This window comes from Myotis myotis, unplaced genomic scaffold (genome assembly GCF_014108235.1).
Source record: "Myotis myotis isolate mMyoMyo1 unplaced genomic scaffold, mMyoMyo1.p scaffold_m19_p_11, whole genome shotgun sequence".
Classification (NCBI taxonomy): domain Eukaryota; kingdom Metazoa; phylum Chordata; class Mammalia; order Chiroptera; family Vespertilionidae; genus Myotis; species Myotis myotis.
In genome coordinates, this window is record NW_023416315.1 from 75,990,659 (window position 1) to 76,012,231 (window position 21,573).

At 42.1% G+C, this 21,573-nt stretch overlaps 1 protein-coding gene across 1 annotated transcript in view; it reads right to left on the reverse strand.

The window, feature by feature from the left end:
- The window catches only part of FOXP2 (forkhead box P2), a 691,137-nt gene extending 682,326 nt beyond the window's left edge, over window positions 1–8,811 (reverse strand). The window contains exon 1 of the mRNA XM_036328924.1: window positions 8,443–8,811. The gene's annotated coding sequence lies outside the window, so the exon portion shown is untranslated. The remainder of the gene's footprint in view (window positions 1–8,442) is intronic.
- Between the last annotated feature and the right edge of the window lie 12,762 nt (window positions 8,812–21,573).

The following is a 21,573-nucleotide window of genomic DNA, read 5'->3' on the forward strand; positions in this document are numbered from 1 at the left end:
TGTATTAAAACCCCACTTTGTCTTGCTTTAGAATTTTCCAAGGACCAGATAGTCACTGGTGGTTTAATAAGATACCAGAATTATTTTGAAAGATCTCATAATTCTGTCTGGAGGACAGAAAAGGAAAAGAGAAAAATGAGAAGAAATGGGCAAAGAAGAGAGACCTCCTCCTCATTATCAATAGAAACAATTATATATTCTTTTAACTGTTTTCATGATATTTAGAATAAAATTGCTGAGCAAGTTAGTGCACAATTAAAATAAAGATATAATATGTAAGAAGGAGAGCTATAGGGTGTTAGGTTTATAAGACACTAGAGGCCCCATGCACGAAATTCATGCATGGAGAGGAACCCTGCCTCCTAACCACTCGCCTGCCTGCCTGATGGCCATAACCACTCGCCTGCCTGCCTGATCACCCCTAACTGCTCGCCTGCTTGCCCAACGGCCCCCAACTGCCTCTGCCTGCCTGCCTGATTGCCCCTAACTGCTCACCTGCCTGCCTCATTGCCCCTAACCACTTGCCTGCCTGCCTGATCACCCCTAACTGCTCACCTGCCTGCCTGATTGTCCCTAACCGCCTCTGCCTCAGCCCCCACCTGACGTGGCTTCATCTGGAAGGACATCCAGAATGACATCTGGAAGGTGGTTCGGCTGTCTGGTTTAATTAGCATATTATGCTTTTTTTATTATAGGTTATCGATATTTGTGTGGTGTTATATGGGTAGTTATATCACTTACTCACACCTTTAGTTGTAGTTGTCCAAAAGCAATTTGAGCAAGCTAAAGAGTGGGATTTTAAATTTGGAGAAATGGACTTTTCATCAAATCATAAATCTTCGATATGCTCTATCTAAGGATGAATATTGGAAGATTAAGAAAAACAACAAGTTGTATACTTATGCTGTGTGTGAATGTCAAGAAGTAAAGCCATATAAATCTAAAGTTTTTCAGAAGATACCTTGGCTTGACCCACCTCCCTCCATCTTTACCCAAAGACAATCCTAGAAATACTTGCTATGCCCACGTTGTAGTCATAGTGTAGCCATTAGAAACATCTCTGTACACTACTTATGCTATGCATAAGATATGCTTAACCCATGGACACAGACAATAGGGTGGTGAAGGCCTGGGGTGGGGGGTGAGGTCGGGCTGGGAGAGATCAATGGGGGAAAAAGGGAACATATGAAATACTTTCAACAATATTTTTTTTAAAAGAATAAAATAGATACAGAAAGTTGAATTTGAAGTATACCCACCTGAGATAAGAACCATGTCTTGGCCAATATAATAGTAAACTTATAGTAAAAACCTAATAGCCCAAGTGTGAAATGGTATGAAGTAAGTCTAGAAAGAAAAAGTTAGGTGAAAACTTATTTCAATTACATGAAAAACAAGTGAGACAATGATGCACACAGAAGTAACTTCTTGGGCCTCCAAAAAGTCATTTATTCCTTCATTCAATATTTAGTTTTAGAGCTCCTACCAAGTTTGAGGTAATGTTCTAAGCCGTGGATTAGGACATTTAAAACAAAATCTCTGACTCATTGGGGGCAGAAATGATAAATAATTTTGTTGTTGTTGTTGTTAATCCTCACCCAAGGATATTTTTCCATTGATTTCCAGAGAGAATGGAAGGAAGGGGAGAGACAGAGAGAGGAACATAGAAGTGAGAGAGATACATCTATTGGTTGCCTTCCGCATAGGGTTCGGGGTCGAGCCTGCAACAGAGGTACTGTGCTATTGACTGGACTCACACCCTGGACCCTTCAATCCATGGACCGACACACTATCCACTGAGCCAAACTGGCTAGGGCTATAAACAAAATTTTAAATGCCAGTTGATGATAGTGTTATGGAGAAGAATAATGAATGGTAAAGATGATAGAACATGATCAATGAGGATTTCTTATTTTATATAAGACCATCGGAGAAGATTTCTGTAATAAAGATATATTTGAGTAGCGACCAGAAGTTAGTGAAGCTACTTGAGAGTAAAGCATTCCAGACAGAGAGCATAATTCCGAGGTAGAAATCATCTTATTCTATTTTGAGGAATACTAAGAAAGCCAGTGTGTCTAGGGCTGACTGAATAAGAGCAAAATGTTAGGAAATAATGTCAGATAGGTAGCTGGGATAATATGGACTTATGTAAAATCTTTGTCTCTCATTCTGAGAGACATAATAAGCTACAGGAAGGCTTATACAAAAGAATGACATAATCAGACCTATTTTTAAAAGCTCACTGCTGTGTGAAAAATAAACTGTGGTGCCTTGAGAAAGAAGGGGCATCAACTAAGCAGCTATTGCAGCAATTCAGATAGGAGATGAAGGTCAATCTGCTTAGACTGGTAACAGTAGTTGTACTAGCGAGATGTACAAAACAAGATTTTGGGGTGCCATCTAGATAAACTAGAGGCAGGCTGAGAGAGGAAAATATTAAAGACAAAAAGGAAGTGAAGAGTTTGCTTCAGGAATACAGATATAGATCAACCAGTTCCTGGAACATAAATTTGGGCGAAGCAATGGTGAGGAATAGTTCCTAAGGATGTTGGGGATCTTTTTTTAAAAAATGAGATGATTTTATGACAGTGCATATGTTAAGCTGTTAAGATATTTGGATTAGTATACTATAAGTTTCTCTTTACTATCTGCCAGTGAAAAATTTCATAAATGCCTTCTCCGAAATATGTCTATCACTGACTTTTTAACCCCCAAAGCACATTTGTTAGAAAATTGGTTTCTTCTTAAATTGAGAAAAAGTTGCAAAATGATGGCTGTGGTTGTGTAAGTATACTAAACGAGTACCAAATTAAAATGATACAAAAAAATAACTTTCACAGAAAATGTCATCATAAAAGTTGATAAGGAAAGAAATAAGTGAACACCAGAAAAAAAATGTATGCTCTTTCTCATAGCATCTTTTATTTGAGGAATTCAAAGTTAATTTCGTCACCTATTAAAGAAAATGACATCCTCATAGTAGACTCATTTAGACTTATATTAGGAAGATCTTTCAAAAGAAACACTAAAACTTAAATAAATTTTACATCAACATTATCTTCCATAAAGTATATTTTAAGCCTTCCAAGGTAAAAATTGAAAGAAATTGAAGAGCATTAATAAACTAAAAATGCTGAGAGTTTGGGAACCCCTAGGGATTCATATGCTTCACAGTAATGTGCTTTTTCAACATTTAATTTTTTTCGCTCTTGTTAATGAAAATAATTTGGCACAGTAGAAAGGAATTAAGACATCAGCTCCTTATGACATACTTATCAATATAATGGAAAGGTATGTTCTAGAGATCCTTGTTGGATGCAGGAAGAGAGAACTGTACAACTAATTGGAAAGTTAAATTCAATCAGTACAGTATAGGCAAAAGAACACATATTTCAAAGATCAGTAATTCAAAAGGTTGAACCTGGGCCCCAATAGATAAATCTTGGAGAAAATGCATTTTAAATAAAAATTTAGATAAAATTATATAAATTGAGGGAATTTTAGAATTCGAAATGTTCATGGGAAGCAACTTGGAATAATAAACAAATACAAGTCAATTTAGAGAAGGTGAAGTTCACAATTACAAATGAAAAAATATTAGAATTAAAAGTGAATCGTAAGCTCCAAATCATTAAAATATAATTTTATTTTTAAAATGAAATGGTGGTGATGCCAATATACCTTATTTTAGAGCATAGATATACTCTGTTAATTTGATGACTCAGTAAAAATTTGTATAGCTAGGCCCAAATTCCTAGTTACTCCAGTTATAAAATTGAGATTACATCCCTAAAAATAATTAGGACATTACTTAATAATACTACATTTGAGGATATAGCAAATTAGCAAAGCAGCTTTTTAGAGAAAAAAATAGTTTTAGTGAATGCTACTACTAAAAAAAAGTCCCCACATATATGAATTTACTTTTTCAATTTAATATAATAGTTTTGGAATATAATAAATCTAAATATTCTCTAAAGACCTCTCTCCAGAATTTCTATATGCTAACATTAACCTCTTAGTCATTTATTTATATTTCACCAAGTTACTCTCTTTTTAAATTTGTCTGGAAAATTTGGGGAAGGGTGATGGATAAATACACTGGGCATAACAAAAGAGTATACGCAAAAACACATCAGAGGTAATAACAAGGCATAAGTAAAGAAGAAACTGTAAATATCTATTTTAATAGGTAAGAATACCTACAAGAAAAATTACTTTATGGGAAGAGCATTCTACTATAATCAATGCTGGGCAAAAAAAAAAAAAAAAAAAAAAGAAAGTAATGGTATTTTTAGAAAAGTCTCCTAATTATCCTTAGTTAAGGTGTTAAAAAACATACAACAACTATGGGTTCCACTTGAAGGTTCAAAAAAAACCAAATGAAGTTAAAAGTTTGGAACAACTCCATAAGAAAGCACTGATAATGACCTAAGCTTCATGGAAAAAAGACCAAAACACTTAAACTGTTTTATTTGATAAAGACTATGGAACTCATATGGCTGGAGTACAAGTGTATTAAATGATAAATAGGTGGCCCTAAGACAATTTTTATGTCCTCTAAAGAAGAAACAGAACTAAAGTAAATTACAGCATATGAAACTAGATTGTCTGCAGACCTTGAAATGCTTTAAAAAAGTTTCAAACACTTGGATTACTTTTTCAGAAGCCTTAAGAATAAAAACAACAATCTTTATGGGTTGAATTTGCTCAAGTTTGATAGAACTCTATACATTAAGGACTATACAGATGCGGTTCCTTTCAAAATCTATGCAAATCTCCGGCCTAGTTTAAGAAATAGGCTTTCTTTTATTAAAAAGCAGTATAAATATGGGGCCTGGTTAGAACATTTTGGATCCAGTCATTTACTATTAAGAATACTACTATTTATAACAAAGTTTAAAAAAAAGTTTGAGTGTACCAATAGTTAGTATTCAGTAATTGTAATGAAATTGATACTCTTGCTGAGTAATTTAAAATTTTGTCTAGCAACAGTCATGTCCAGACAACTTCTTAATGATAAGCCACTAAGTCAACTGCCTCTTTCTGGTTTTAATTCAGAGAGGCAGCAAACACATGATCACACCCATCATTCAGTTTTGTACCAATACTGGAACTAATAGCTGAATTGACTGTCAACACAAAAATAGACAAGGGTAATAAGACAGAGTCAGCTGTAAGTCCTTTAAAATATCACAAATAATATTGATATTATATAATTAAGTTCTGTACCCCTCATATTCTCTCCCAAAATAAAAAAATCTGGTACATTTGTCTGTCTACTAGTACATTCATTATACTATTATATGCCTCCCTGAGTCTCAATCAAGCCATAAAGTTATTTTCATATATTCAAATATACTTTTCATAAAATGTAAGTCTATTACTTTATGAAAAGTACTATAGCTCTGCAAAGAGTTATTTTGTATTTCTGAATTCTTGTTTGTACAAAATGAATAGTTTCTCAATATAGGTTATCTGTAAATTTAATGATTACCTCCCCCCCCCCCATTTTTATGGTGTGTCACATACAATCTCCCTCTATTTTAGGTTTCTAGAATATTATGAGATTTTTTAAAGCAAAACCACTGCACTATTATGAGTGAAATAAAATAAAAAACAACCCTCCAATGACTATTTACTCAGATACAACCATTGAATCATTTCATAAAATGCAATCAAAGGTCTCTTTCCTTTCTAGAACCAATTTCCATATAAAAACCAATTTTCAGCTCTATAATTTCTATCATTCTGAATCCCAAAATGTAAGTTGGGGAATTTTGAAAAACAGTTTACATAGTTCATAATTATTTGTGTATATTTTCCTTTGATTATTCTAGTGCCCATTCTAATCTAATGGTAACATTTTAATAATTTGTGTATTTTAAAAGCATTTATTGTACTCATATTTAAATTGCATGTATGAAATTATTCCCTAAAATTATTGTACTAAAAAATAAATATTAAGATGCTCCTTTTAAATTGAGTATCTGTCCTCTCTCATCTATAGGGATTTATCATCAGGTTTCTATATTCCTCTTTAAAAGTTACTAACTTAGTCACAATTAAGAATTTACTTCACTTATTTTCAGATTACAGTGAAATCGTGGATTTCTTAAGGAAATATTAAAGTAAGTGACTACTGAACATGAATCTAATTAAGTAATGAAAATGAAAGGAAGGAAATAAGCAAGGAAGGAAAGAACTTCTAAAAGCTCGAAAGCTGAAATGAAATTTTAGGATCCTAATGACCATAGTGTGTATAACTTCATATCCACTTCATTAATATATATACAAATAAATCAAAATTGTAAATTAATTGTGTAGCGGCATTAAATAAACACTGCATTTTAAAATTCCAATAAACTGAGAACATACTTATCCATAACTCATGTTGACAGAAAAGATAAACAGGCCCCTTGACATAAAACATTTCCCAGGGTACGCCACAATGCAAAATTGAAGATGAAAATATCTGAAAGCTCATCTTCACTTCAATTCTGACCTCTCACATAGACTTGCTATTAAACAACCCCTCCTGTCTCCACCGATGCCTAACAAAACTAGTTGAGCTATTTGAGTTAGAAGAGCTTGCAAAGATGTGCCTTCCGGGCAAACTTTTGCTTTCTAAAAGTTAATCTCTTTAAACACTTCCAGTTGGAAAACGTCCACTCCAGCTACTTGACACCAGGGCATCACTTTCTCCCTGGGCTTATCTGCTATTGCTTAATTATTCTTCCAAATAGACTCAGGGCACTTTGGGGAGGTAGCTCTTCAAGCATTTCTGAATTCCTGATGACTGTGTGTGTACCCACCGCACACACTTCCACTGGTCCTTCACACCCTTCCTCCCGCCAGCGGTTCCGAGCACTTGCCTGCTCACCTGCAAGCAAACAGTACTTGAGGCATCATCCTCAAGATCCAGAAACTGCCTGGATTTCTGCACGCGGTGAGAGAAATGAGGCGGGGGCCACAGGACCATTACAGGAGCAGCTGTCCATTAAGTGCTTTAAATCAGATGATTAAAAAGCTGAATAAACAAGTAGAAAGATGGGTCTAGTTCCTTAGGGGATTCTGGAGTTTGAAGAGCCTCCCCAGAAGGGTCCAGTTCGGCCTCTTTTAACTTGTCCCTAAGCACAAGGCACACTGGTTCCAGTCTCAGGTGCCCCCAATTCTCACGTGCTGGCCGTTTCCTTCCCTCCCAACCAGTGTCACCAAGTGTCCCGGGAGACTTACCAAAGAGCTCTCCGAGTCTGAGGATACAGGACAACTTTTCCTCCCTGCACCAGCCGAGCGCAGACACCCACGGCGGCCAGCGTCCACTCACTCGGGCCGGCGAGCGGGGAGCCGCGCGCGGGAGACGCACCGAAGCGCGCAGCCTCCTCCAGGGTCCCACCCGCGCGGCCCCCGCACGCGCTGCGCTGCGATCCCCGAGGGGCGTCGGGGGCGCGCTCCACCCGGGTCAGCGTCCACCCCGCGCGCCCGCCTGCCGTCCGCTCGTCCCTGGCCTCCGCGAACTTCCACGCGAGCCGACCCAGAAGCCTTCCCTCGCTCGCAAAGGTGCCTGCGCCCCTCCCACCGTCCCTCCCAGAAGAGCCCGCAGGAGAGGTTGCACCCAGAGCCCACCCAGCGCGCGGGGAACTTTCCGCAACGGAGTACAAGTGAGGCCGGGGCAGACACAGGTGGACCGGGTCGTGCTAGCCAGGGATGGGGGCGAGAGCGCGATGGGGGCTGCCGCGGAAATGCCCAGCTGTCCCAGGCATCACTAGGGACCCGCGTTGCTTCACTCCAGAAGCAGGAGTGCCCCTCTCCGCCGCCGGCTCCCAGAGAAGAACTTTAGAAATGTTCGCTGAAGTGAGTGTCCAACTTCGGGACCAGAAGAAGCGCGCACTTGCCCATCGAGTAAATAGAGGTCAGCAGTGGGAGCATAAAGTGTGTGCCTCCAGCCCGCAGATGTTTTTACTGGTGTTTCTCCTCGGGGGAGAAGGGGTGGGGAGGAGGAGGAGGGGGAGGAGGAGAAAACAATAATAAAAATAAAAGAGTAAACAAACACACATCTGGTATTTCAACATACAATTTCCTCCAGCCGCGGGCCTCTCCCGACCACGCAACCTTTTGCATATTCAAAACGAAAAAGCACCCGCGAGCCAACAGCAATCTCCCCTCTCTCGACTCCCCCTTCCCGGATCACATCGTAAAATGCAAAAGAATAACAAGTGGGAATACTAAGTTCGGACGGCGACCCAGGCGCCCAGCCCGCGTTTGACGCAAGTCCCACCCGCCCTGCCCGCCGCGCGTGGAGGCTGGGGCGAAAGTTTGCGCCCCTGGCCCCGGCGCGGGGAGCGCGGCGCTGAGTCGCAGCCGGGCCGGGCGGGGAGGAGGCCGGGACGGGGTGGGGTGCGGGGCGCGGCGCGCCGGAGTTGAGGTGAAGAAACTTACCGGGATCGGGGACGCCTGGGCGGCGTCCAGTGAGGTGGCACCCGCGGCGGGCCCGGAGGCTAAAGCTCCCAAACAAAACACGCGCGCGCGGGTCGCCGCCGCCGCGGCCGCGTGTCGGGAGCGCACCCAGGCGTGGGGAGGCGGGGGAGCAGAGCAGCCGCCGCGGGCGGACGCGGCCGCCGCTTAAATAACCGGACCGGCGCTCGCCTGCGGGCGGAGGGTGGCTCCCGGCTCCAGCTGGGGCCGTGGGGACCGCGGCGGAGCAGCACGCGCCCGCGTGTCTCGCGCTTTCTCAGAGGCTCGCGCTGTCTGGCGCTGCCGCTCCCCCCACCCGGATCTGTGTGTGTGTGTGTGTATGTGTGTGTCTCGTGTGCGTGTGTGTGTGTATGTGTGTGTGTGCGCGCGCGCGCGCTGCCGGGCGCGCGCATCCGTGTTGTTGGCAATGCAAACTGTACACACACTGTGCGGGGGCCGCCTGTCCTGGGACAGACCGGGTGGGGGAAGGGACGCCTTACAGGGTCATCAAGTGCCGCGGGACCACTTGTTTGCTTGTGTTTTACTTTGCGTTGTTGTTGTTGTTGTTGATCCACAAAGTGGTTTGGAGCGGGCCGGTTAGCAAGCCTGCCGCCTCCCTCCACTCCTTCCCCCCGTCCCACAACTTCTTTAATGGAAGGGAAACGCGGCGAAATAGTGTTGCAAGTCGCCGTGGAGCCTCCTGGCTGACGTCAGGTCCACCTGCTATGTAAGCAACTAGCTGGAGAACTTGTTTGTTCTGCGCCACCCCCACCCTCTCCTCAATCCCGCTCTGCCTCCTCCCTCCAGGCCCAGAAGGCAGTCCGGGAAGGGGGTGGGGAGGAAGGAGAGAACAAAACCGTCTGCTGTATTGGCACAGCCGAGTTGTGTCTGCTGCTTCTTGGCAGTCCCCAAAGTGCGTCCTCTCAGCAGACAGAGCTGCTGGCAAATGAAACTGGGGATTCCGCGTGAAGTGCAGAAAAACTGGAAGGGATCCAAAGCCCTCGGTGGCCGGGAGTTAAAGTGCTTGGGAGTTAGAGAGGGAGAGCCCAGCACGCGTTAAAACGCCCATTGGTCTTCTCTCCCGGTCTCCGCCTCTGCGGCCTGGGGTGCAGAGGGGCCCAGGGTCCTTTCCCTCTTCACTGGGGTCCAGACGCCTGTCTCATTTGGGCCCAGGAGTTCGCTTGGTTATGATCCCGTGTCACCGGCTTGGGGGCGGAGCTTGAAAAGTGGTCGCTGAGCTGTGACTTTTAGGGTCCCAGGCTTTGGAGATGAGTCCCATCAGTGACTGAGGGGAGCACAAGCAACCGGAAGGAAAGTAAAGAAGGAACTTCCAGAGCCTGCCCTGCGCTCGCTTCAAAGCCAAGGCGCCGGGTGGGGAATGAATGGACCCAGCCTCCAGCACCTGGGACCCCGAGTCTGCCAGCGGGACCCACGCGGGACCCAGGGGGTGACATGGCCCAAAGGGGCGCGTGACCCGATGGGGGGGGGTGCTCCGCAGCCCTTTTCCCACCCGGGCTCGCGGCAGGCGGTTCCTCCCCCGCTGCCTCCCACCAGCCGCTCCCCGCCCGCGGGTGGCGGGACCCTTCCCCGCGCGTTCCCTTCCCCGAGCGCCGCAGCCCGAGCCGGGCTCTGCTCGCGGGTCGTCGGGCAGCAGAGCGACCGGAAAGGCGCGGAAACTTTCCGAACAGCTGCGCCCAGCGAGGCTGTTGCGAGCAAAGGAACCTGGCCCCGCACTTCATCCCCGGCAACTTGAACATCTCCGCAGGCCGCAGGGTGTGTGTGCGGTGGGGGGCCCGGGGGGGGGGGGCGGGGAGCCCCGCGAGCTGCACAGACGTCTGCCTTTGAGTCTTTCTTTTCCTCAAAGAGCAGCGCGCCCTTTTTCTAAAGGGCGGGCGCAAGCTCTCTCTCTCTCTCTCTCTCTCTCTCTCTCTCTCTCTCTCTCTCTCTCTCTCTCTCTCTCTCCACACACACACACACACACACACACACACACACGGTGCCCACTCTTCCTTTCGGAGCCCGCAGTGCTCCTGCGGAGGAAGCAGCTCTGGCAGCCACATCTGTAAACACAACCTCAAGTTCAGTAGCGAAACCAATGAAGTCCCTAAGGCGCGAGGCCGGGGCGGAGAGGAGAGGCCCCTGCCCGGGCGGGAGGAGGGCGAGCCGGGCGCTGGGGTTGCGGTGCCTCCTGGGTCTAAACTCCAGGCGGTCCCGAAGCGCTCTGCCCACGGGTGGCTCTGCTTTCATAAAACTGTCTTTTTCGAAATGCAGGCTGAAGAGTAGACAAATAATCCGAATATTTTTTAAAATAAAAAGATGGGAGCGGGGAGACAGGAGGAAGCAGCCTTTCAACTTAGAAACGGCCAGACTCCAGTGGCCCCACTGAAAAGGCGCAGACAATTTTACGTTGAGCAAGTCGCGCGTCCGCTCCGCCGGCAAACCTCCATGAAAAGCAGCCTCTGAACGGACCTGCAACTATTTGGGAAAAGAGACCGGCAAACGGCGCTGAAAGCCTTGGAGGAACGAAGACCTGCCCCCTTCCTCCCCGCGGGGTTTGCGCATAAAAGTAACGGAAGAGTTGAAAGGTCTGCGGAGGTTCCCGTCTCCCCTTCTCTCTCCGCCCTGCGCACGCGGACCCCACTCACTTGCCTTTCTCGTTCGGGCTCCCGAAAAAGTGCACTGGAAGCTTTATTACAAAGGAGTCGGGGCCCCTCCGCAGACGGTCAGCCTCCCCGGGAGGGGAGAGGGGGGAGCGGGTTTGCCCAGCCCGGCACCGTTCGGGGTACTCGGGACGCAGAGATACATTTTGGTGAAATCACCAGCCTCTGACGTGGGTGCAAAAACCTATCTATGCAGGGGGAGGAGCACGTGTGTCGGAATGGACCTCGTATCCCAGCCAGACGTCTTTCTAAGCGGGGTGAGCCCGCACCCCCCGCGCCCCCACCCCGTTTAACTTCGCCCCCATGATCTCCTCTCCCCAGACTGCGGGTCCCTGACCACCGCCCTGGCCCGCAGAGCGGACGCCCCGGGAGTGGAGAAGCTGGTCTCGCCAGCAGCCACTGCCCGGGCGCCTGGCCCGCAGCCAATGGGCTGGGCCCGGGTTCGAGAGGTGAAAGTTCAGGCCCGGGGCTCGCCTCTCGCCACCCCCCTGCCCCCGTGGCCTCCTTCCCAGCCCCCACCCCCAGCCCCGCGGACACCGCCTGGCTACGAGGGGCTGCCAAGGTGGCACGCAGTTTGCTGATGGGAGGTCATAAAATATATTTATTTGCAATTCCTTGAACTCGCCCACCACCCCGCCTCCGCCAGGCCGGGAACACTGCGGGCTTTGTTCCCCTCGCGGCGCGGAGCCCGCCGGGGTCCAGCGCGCGGTGCTAACAGACTTCCCCAAAAGTTCAAGGAGAAGAATAGGAAAAGCGCGTTTCCGCCGCGGAGGGAGACGCCGACGGGACACACAGCGGGGGACAGAGGGGGGTTTGGGGGGGGGGGGCGGGGAATGGCTCTTTTGTACCCGCGACCGGTCAGCCCCCCGGATCGCAGCCGCTTGAAAGGAGACACCGCGCATCAGAGCGAGAGGGAAGCACCAACTGAGCGTCTGTGGCCCCACGCGGGTCGCAGCCCAGCGCCAGGCTCCCCGGAGCACGTGGGTCTGCAAAGTCCCTGGACGGGGTTCCGGGGAGGAGATAAACAGAGCCGCTGGGCAACCAGTGAGCTTCGCCCAGTGGCCCTCGAAGTTCTCTCTCGAAATGTATTTGGTTTAAAGAAGAGATGAAACCGCAAATCAACAAATTCCTCGCCACTGCTCCGTGCAGGTCCCGGGCAAGGGTGCCTTCGTTCGGGGTGGTCTCTGCCTGGGCATCGTGGGCGAAATGAGCCACCCCAAGGGAGAGGAACTAAGGCCAGGACGCAGGAGAGCGAAGTATGCGCGTGACAGGGTAGAAACCTCGGCGCCGTGCCTCTTGGAGTGAACCTATTGAGTCTATAGGTATTTGTTATGAAAATATTATTATTATTCACACATTTAGGTCTGTTTGCTCCAAAACTTTCAATTAAATAATACGCACATTTTTTCTTGTTCAGAGCCTTTTTCTTGGTGTAATTGTGAGTGACTCATACTTAACATGTATCTACCTAGGGGGAGAGATCACTGGGAGAGTGGAAAAGGGGTGAATTTTTTAAAATTATATTTTGTTCTGTTAGAGATACCAGCTTCAAAGCCGCTTCAAATAGCCTGTAACCAAAGTCTTCTTTAAACGCAAGGTAAAATACGCTTTCCTTTCGCACAGAAGAACTGGGCATATGTCAGGTTTCTATTTTTCAGGTCCACTTCAGTTTTCTGAAGATGAGCAAATAAGTAGACTCCTTTTAAACATTCCCCTCTCCTCCCAGGCGCATCTTAGGAAAAAGAAAAGTCTAGTTTCACTGGAGTCAAATCAAGGGTAATCTATGTTACCATGACAAATCGAATGTAGAGGGTGCAAAATTGGTGGAGTTACACCACCATCTGTCGTTAAGCTTCGGGACTACAAAATTTGGGACTTACAATAAATCTTAATGAGCTTTCTTAACTTTTTTTTAAAAAAAATCACAATCTATATTTTTCCTTTGTATCTTTATAACATTTACCCTAGATCTACCTGGACCCTGAAGCAAGTGTGTGTGTGTGTGTGTGTGTGTGTGTGTGTGTGTGTGTGTGTGTGTGTGTTCATAAATCCTTGCTTCCACCTAGGTTCTCGAGTCCTCTCTCTAAATAAATAAATGCCCCACATCTGCCAACCAGCAGATACAACCATTTCAGATCAGCTGTGGGGCTATGGATTCCCCCCCCCACCACCACCACCACCCGCCGCCCCTGCGTGCCCTGGCTTCTAGTAGGCTGCTGGTAGGAAAGATCAGGCCTCAACTAGAGAGCCACCCGTGCTCTGCAGTAAATAGTAGACTCTTAATTCCTTCTTGAATTGTAACCTCGTTCTTTGCTAGCATATCTAATGTTGAAACTAGATATCTCTGCTAAGAGGTTAGCTAGGAGTGTCTTAAAAATGGGTTAAAAGGCAGTTATATCAGGTTCCAGTTATGGCTGATCTTGCTGCGGAGACAAACATCAATTGCTCTCGGAAAGAATCTTGCTAAGAGTTTATCCAAATGAATATGGAAAAAGGACAACTACTAGATAAAGAATTCCAATACTGACTTCATCAAAGAAGAAGATTTCACTTTTCACAGAGCACTCCAATTGCACAGTATTTATATAGTTTTTAATTTTTAAGGAGGTAAATATATATATATTGTTGCACCCCTTTTGTGTTATGGTTTCAAAATTTCTATTTTCTATAAAATAATTAAAATAAAATGTGACACCTCATTTATGTTGGTAAGGCACTCACTAGAAATAAGTTGAAGTATAGTAAATTGTCTATGTTTGACTAGCTTTGATCCACACAAAAGACAATTTCATATGCTTCAGATTAATAGAGCCAAGATTTTTCTGAGATGTAGTCTATCTCTAAAACAGTAAGCATAGTCAATTGTCCAATCTTTGATTTGTACTTCCTGCCACATTCATTCAAATTTCCTGATGCAAGAGCCCTTTCCTTGTTGATGTTTCCACCAGTAAATTAGTCTTAAGTTTGTATGTCTCTGATTTATTGTGAAATTTTGGAGCTGAAGAAAACTTTAAGAAATTTTAATCCAAAATACTTAAAAATCATAAAGCAAAGGTCCAGAGTTGAAAGCAAGATTACATAGCTAGTTAGTAAAACTCTGATCATTATTATTGAGTTATTTCATGTTTCTAAACATAAAATAATCTTTCTTTCTCTTACTTCACAAAAGGCATTTTTGCCCCCTCCTCACCTAATCTATTTGAATTTTCTTCACATTCATCAAAACTGATATGGCTCAGTGGTGGCAATACCTTTGGATGTCAGTACAGTATCAAAGACGGTTAACTGTCATGTCCATTGTAATGCACAGGAATAAAAATGTCTGGTGACTTATTTCTCTTGAAACTCAATTAGAGCCTACCATATTTCTTCAATAATGTAAAGAGGTTCATCACTGTTGATTGCAAGTGTTCATTATAGAAAAACTGATGGCAAGAGGTGCTAACACAAACCACAGTTTATGGTGTTTTTCAGGGTTAATCTTCAGGGGCTCTTGGGGGTGAAACCCATAATCTCAGCAGCTGCTTGCCTTCACTACACTCTTCAGAAATAAAGGCTAACACAAAGCAATGAGACAAAATATAACACTGATTCCTTTTCAGCGACAAGCAAAAAGAAGCCTATCCACATCCTGCATCAGTGTAGATTCTTATTTTGACTTACTAACCATATGGCTCCGGTAACCATAGCAGTTTACCCAAACAATGTTTTGAAGTGGTTCATTATAACAAATCATAGAGTTCAGTCATTTGCCCTCTTCTTCTTTCCCTTCTGCTCTTCCCCCTTCATAGTGTTGTCCTTTTGGATCTCTTTCTCCTCCTTTCACTCCCTCTGCCGTGATCTTGTCACCACCCTCACAATGACAAGTTCCAAAATGTCCCACGGGTATTTCTCTTCTAGGCTCCAAATCTGTTTATTCAATTGCTTATTGATAGCGCCACCTGCAATGTGAGAATGCACCCTCTTTCCTCCTTATGCCACCTGGGTATGGTTAGTAATACCTTAATCCGCACAGTTTCCAAAGCCAAAAAGATCCCAGTCATTCAGTGCTACCTCCTCCACCTTCTTACATCCAAGTAACGTTAGGCTTTACTCCTATTTAAAGCAAAGTGTTACCTATTTAAATATTTCATTGTCTTATTCTATCTACATGGTTGTTACCGTACTTCAGGCTTTCATCATTTCTTTTGTGGTCGTTCGGGATAACTTTCCATCACTTTCCTTATTTTTAGTTTTATCTGTGTTCCTGTTCATCTTCCTCACTGCTTTCTAACACACATCACTTACAATTAGGCCCAGCTTCCCTGTAGCTGATGGAGTTGAATGTTAAGCTCTCTAGTCTGATTCAGCAAATTTGTCTAGCAAATATGAGATATTGGATGTCAGTACAGTATCGAAGATGGTTATTATTTAGAATGAATGAAATGGATGAATGAGATGCCCCAGGCAAACATATTTTACATCTTAAATATATTGGGTCATAACGTTGTCAGATATATTTTTAGCTCTGTATCATTTTTCAGCAAATCTTTAGGTGTACTTTGCTACCCAATCATCTGGCTAAAATATTGTAACTGAAGATGTCCATTATTTTTTTTCATATGAAAGAACTCAGCAAATAGATATGAAAGTATATCAATCTGGCATTCAAATTCCCAAATGCAACTTAAAAACATATTTTTATTGATTTTTGGAGAGAGAGGAATGGAGAGGGAAAGAGAGAAAGATCACTGTAAAAGTGAAATATTTATCGGCTGCCTCCTGCGTGGCCCGACTCTAAGGAGGATCAAGCCTGCAACCCAGGCATGTGCACAGAACTACAGGAATTGAACCAGAAACTCTTCAGTGTGAAGAACTACACCCAACTAACTGAGCCACATTGGCCAAGGCCCAACTGCATTTCTTTAATGGCACAACAAATATTATACACTGCATACTGTGGTAGGTATTCCAAGATTAAAGATGTATAATATTAGGTCCCTGCCCAAAACTTACATTCAAGTGAGAGATATAAGACATGTAAGTACATTATTTAAAAAAAAACACATGAATTTCAAAATATCATAAGATAGGGGTATATCCAGGACAGTGAGACTAGAGGAAAATCTTTCTTAAGGCTAAAGCAAGTAACATATCCCTATATTTTTGTTGTGATGATAACTTTAAAAATAAATCTAAAAATACATCTTTTAATTAAAAATTTATAATTCACAAAATGGCAGCCTCATAACACTTAATCTTTGGTCAAAAGCACAATTTTGTGGTAAAAACAAGTTACACAGCAATAGATAACTAATAGAAAGATTATAACCCTAGCCAGGCTAGTGTTGCCCCGGGGTTGAGTATCAACTCATGAACCAGGAGGCCTTGATTGGATTCCACATTCCCAACTTGAGAGCTCCATCGCCAGTAGGGGGCGTGTAGGAGGCAGCTGATCTATGCTTCTCTTTCATCACTGATGTTTCTCTCTCTCCTTCTCCCTTTCTGAAATCAATTTTAAAAAACATTTTTTAAAGATAATAAAAAAGATTATATTTCAGTAGTAGAATTTTGGGGTTTCTTTTTCCTCTCTGATTTTAATATTTTCAAATTATTTACAATGAAAATTTAACACTTTATAATTGGAAAAATAAATAAGTAAATAACTATTTCAAAATTTATATTTCAAAATAGTACCCTAAAGTGCCTTTTAAAATTGCTGTAAATTTAGTACCCATGATCAACACCCTCTAACAAAAGAAAATTTATCTCAAGCATAATTTAAAGTTATATTTCAAATTTACTTTTATTTTATTTACTGAATAGAGTGATATTCTAAATTTTGTTAATACAAATAAGCAGCATATCCACATATGATAAGTACACTTTATGAATTAGCAGGGTATCTGAACACCATTTACAACATTTTTATTGAGAAAATGTTTCAGGTTTTAGGCAACTCACTTTTAACACAATCTACTTTAACTTGTCATCTTTCTGTATATGCCAGTAAAAAAATCATATAGGTAAAAGGCCTTTTAGCTTTTGACTATATTGAACAGGATAACTAGTAATTATTTTCAGTCTTATTCTAGGTAAATGAATAAAAACAATCTGTGAACTGAAAAAGTATGACTAGATTCTCACTTCATTTTTAATCATAAGAAACAACTATTGTCTCTTGAGGTTTTCCTAATTAGGTTATAACACAGTTACAGTACTTGAGTAGAAAAAGTCAAAGCAAGTTCTAAATTAGTTTAAGAAAAATTAACAAGTCAATAAATATGTTTTTATTGAATCACAATTATCATGCTGAGACAAATGGATCTCCTAATCTGTTAATTATTGTGCCTCTGTCCTCATATTATAAAAATCCAACATAACAATTTTATGCTCAGTTGACTTCTTAAAATATTTGTCATAAAAAAACATAGAAAGCCATTTTGGGATCCTGATAATGTTTTTTATATAATAAATTTTCATAATATCTGGATTGCCTTGTAAGTTAAACAAATGGATAACCTAAAATAGTACTTAACTTAATTTTAATAACATACGAATATGTAAATGTGGGTATATTAATTACCTAGTCGTTTTGATATTTTTAAGTAACTATGAACACCAAGTACATCATTGAGTTTATTTTAGTGTATTATACAGAATATTATCATTTTGTTCATGATTATAAATAAATATGGTTCCTTCATAAGAATATATCATATGTATTAGACAGATACATTTCTGCTAAAGCAAGATTTCATTTCCCTTTCCAAAGATTCTCACATTTTCTGACTTATTTTTTGAAGTTAAAAAGTCTTTTTCATTACTTCTATGATCCTTTGTCCATTATGTTATTGATTCTTCTTCCATAACAATACTCCTTTTCACCTCATCACTAAATTCTGTGAATCAGGATCAAAGACAAAGAGGTCTGAACTGGTGAAATGAATGTATGATATTCTAACCAATTGAAGAAAACTCATTGATAGCTTTTCAAATAACTAGGTCGTAAGGATCATAAATCATAAAGTATCTGTGCTAGAAAAAAACCATATATTTGTTAAGCAAAAATCCATGCAACCAAGTTCAGGTAATTTATTATTAGATAAGAGATATGAACACTCTATGTTGGGACATAATAATATTGGGGGGAAAACACTCTAAAATGAATCACTGAAGGCAATTTGACATCTAAAATATGGTAGTAAGATGAGCTCTACCTCGCAGACTTTAGCACAGAAATGTGGTGTGCAAATGTAAGACTTTCAAAGGAAAGGAAGTTCATACAGCTGTTGGACTGTGAGAATTAGATAACTTGCAGTCATAAAATATAGACCCTTTTATTTCCTGAATTCAACTTGGTTCAATTTCAGCAAATATTTATGGAGTTCACATTATTTGCCTGTCAATATTTAATATCTTAGACTCATAATCTTTAGGTTAGATGGAGCTTAGAGGTCACCTAATCCAAGATTCTTCCCAAAGAAGGAATTTGGGTATGGATTTTTGTTATGAAGTGGTATTTCATGGCGTCTCTTCATTAAAAGTTCTGAGGAAATAGAGTCAGAGGTGGCTGGCTGTCCAAGTTCTTTCCCCAAATTCTTGCATTTCACAGTAAATGTCTTTAGTGCTTTTCCTGAGTGTAGTTGAACAGTTTACCTCTGGAAATTTGTAGCCTAAACTGAAGCTGGGCATACCTATTTCTTGGAAGATTTTCCTGCCTGCTCCCCTCCCCTGTACCCCTCACCCAGGCAAACCTAGCTTCCCTTCATCAGCTTCACAAAGGTTTACTTTTTCCTAAAGGTTTATACTGGAGTTGACCATTGATCTCTCTAGAATACATTCTTGGGTCAAACTTTGTTTAGGTGACCTTGCTTTTGCATTGCTTCCTCATGATTGGCTTTGTATATCGCATAGAATGTATCCTAGGTTGGCAAAGATCCTTAACTTTATACTGATTATCTGAGGGCAGTCCTTAGTTTTACCATAATCATGTCAAAAGAAGCTGACTCAGCAGGGAGAGAAAACATGCGCTGAGCACTTTTGTTCTCTTTTACAGTGGAACCTCAGGAAGTGTTTCCTTGAGAATGTCCTGGGCTATAGAGGAGTGGGCCTTTGCAATGGGTGCTTAAGTTTTGTTATCTTGTTCATTCTAAAGCAGTGTCTATTTATTTTTTATTTTTTAAGTAACTCCATCTGATTTCTGAAGAGACCCAAAACACTAATTCGAAAGAATATATGAGCCCTTATGTTCATTGCAGCAGTTATTTACAACTAGAGGCCAGGTGCATGAATTCGTGCACCAGTGGGGTCCCTCGGCCTGGCCTGTGGGATCGGGCTGAAACTGGCTCTCCAACATCCCCCAAGGGGTCCTGGATTGCGAGAGGGCACAGACCAGGCCGAGGGACCCCACCAGTGCATGATCAGAGCCAGGGAGGGATGCAGGAAGTTGGCCAGCTGGGGAGGGATGGCGGGTCAGCTCCAGGGCATGTCTGGCCTGTCTCATTCAGTCCCGATTGGCTGGACCCCAGCAGCAAGCTAACCTACTGGTCAGAGTGTCTGCCCCCTGGTAGTCAGTGCACATCATAGTGAACAGTTGAGTGGCTTTAGCATATCATTAGCATATTATGCTTTGTTTGGTTGAACGGACAACCAGATGACCGGACACTTAGCATATTAGGTTTTTGTTATATAAGATAGCCAAGATTTGGAAGCAGCCCAAGTACCCACCATTAGATGGGTGGATAAAAAAGCTGTGGCATGTTTACACATAAACTTTCGGAATACTGCTCAGCCATAAAACAAACAAAAAGGAAACCTTACCCTTTGCAACAGCATGGATGAACTTGGAGAGTATTATGCTAAGTGAAATAAACCAGCAAGAGAAAAACAAGTACTGTATGATTTCATTTATATGTGGAATCTAATGAACAGAATGAACAGCAAACAGGTAGAGATAGACTCATGGATACAAAGAATAGACTGACAGTTGTCAGAGGGGAGGGAGTTGTGGCTGAGTGAGAGGGTGAAGAGATTAAGCAAGGAAAAAAAGAAAGACTCGTGGACACAGACAACAGTATGGTAATTATCAGAGGGAAGGGGGCTGGGGAAGGTAAAGGAGGCAAAGGGGCGATCAATGGTGATGGAAGGGACTTGACTTGGGGTAAATACACAACACAGTATACAAATGATGTGTTATTGAATTGTACACCTGAAATCTGTATAATTTTATTAATCAATGTCACCCCAATAAATTCAACTAAAAAAGCAGTGGCTTTTTCTAATGCACTCACTGGCAAGAGTAAATCAGGTACTCTTGTTTCTCCACATATACTTTATCATTAAGCATAAAATGAGTTCTAAGGGGCTTATAAGAAAATTTGGGCCCTAACTGGTTTGGCTCACTGGATAGAGCGTTGGCCAGCAGATGAAGGGTCCCAGGTTCGATTCCGGTCAAGGGCATGTACCTTGGTTGCGGGCACATCCCCAGTGGGGGGTGTGCAGGAGGCAGCTGATCGATGTTTCTCTCTCATCGATGTTTCTAACTCTCTATCCTTCTCCTTTCCTCTCTGTAAAAAAATCAATAAAATATATTTTTTTTTAAAAAAAAAAGAAAGAAAATTTGGTGGGGCAGGCTCAGTTAAAAGTGTTTTAGTTGAATCCTCTCTTTATCATTCTTAATCATTAAACAGAATAGCTGCCACTATATTTTGCCAACTATAAACTTTGATTTCTAAAATACTGACTGAGAAAAGCATGTAAAAAGAGAGATGATTGAACATATTAATTCTTAAGCACTGCTTTCTAAATAATAAAAATAGGAACAAAGAATTCACCATGAAAAATGGTTCACCTCATTAGAGAGATTTGAGGTTATCATATATTTGGTATAAAGAATTTACTGAAAAATATTAATCAATTGATTTTATGTTGCAATTTAAAAAACCACAAAAGTATATTACTAATATTTTTTAATTTTTCTTCTATGTATTCTGACATTTTCTATATTAAAATAAATGGATTTTCAGTTTTTGATTATTGCTTCTGGTTTTGATAGATTTCTGTATGTCTAGCTTATTGATGTTTAAATAGTAACAGATAATTTTGGTAATATCAATTTAAAGTAACCTGGTTACTTAGTAGGTTAGTCCTTTTAGGCTGGGTTTACATTTTTTCATTTATTTACCAAGGAGACATTTAAAGGCAATCAGGCAAACTAGAAAAGAGAACTAATACTTGGACAGAAGCACCCATATAAAATAAAATGATAATTTCTTACACTAAAAATAAATTTTTATTTGACTTTATCAAAACTTCAAAGATCTCTTTGCTCTGCAAAAGAGCCTGCTTTTAAAAAAAGGATGAAAAGACAAGGGACTTGGAGAAAACATTGGCAAACCACATATGTGAAAAAGATTTGTATATAAAGTATTCTAAAAACTTAAGAGTAAAGAAAGAAAACACTTTAATTAGAAAA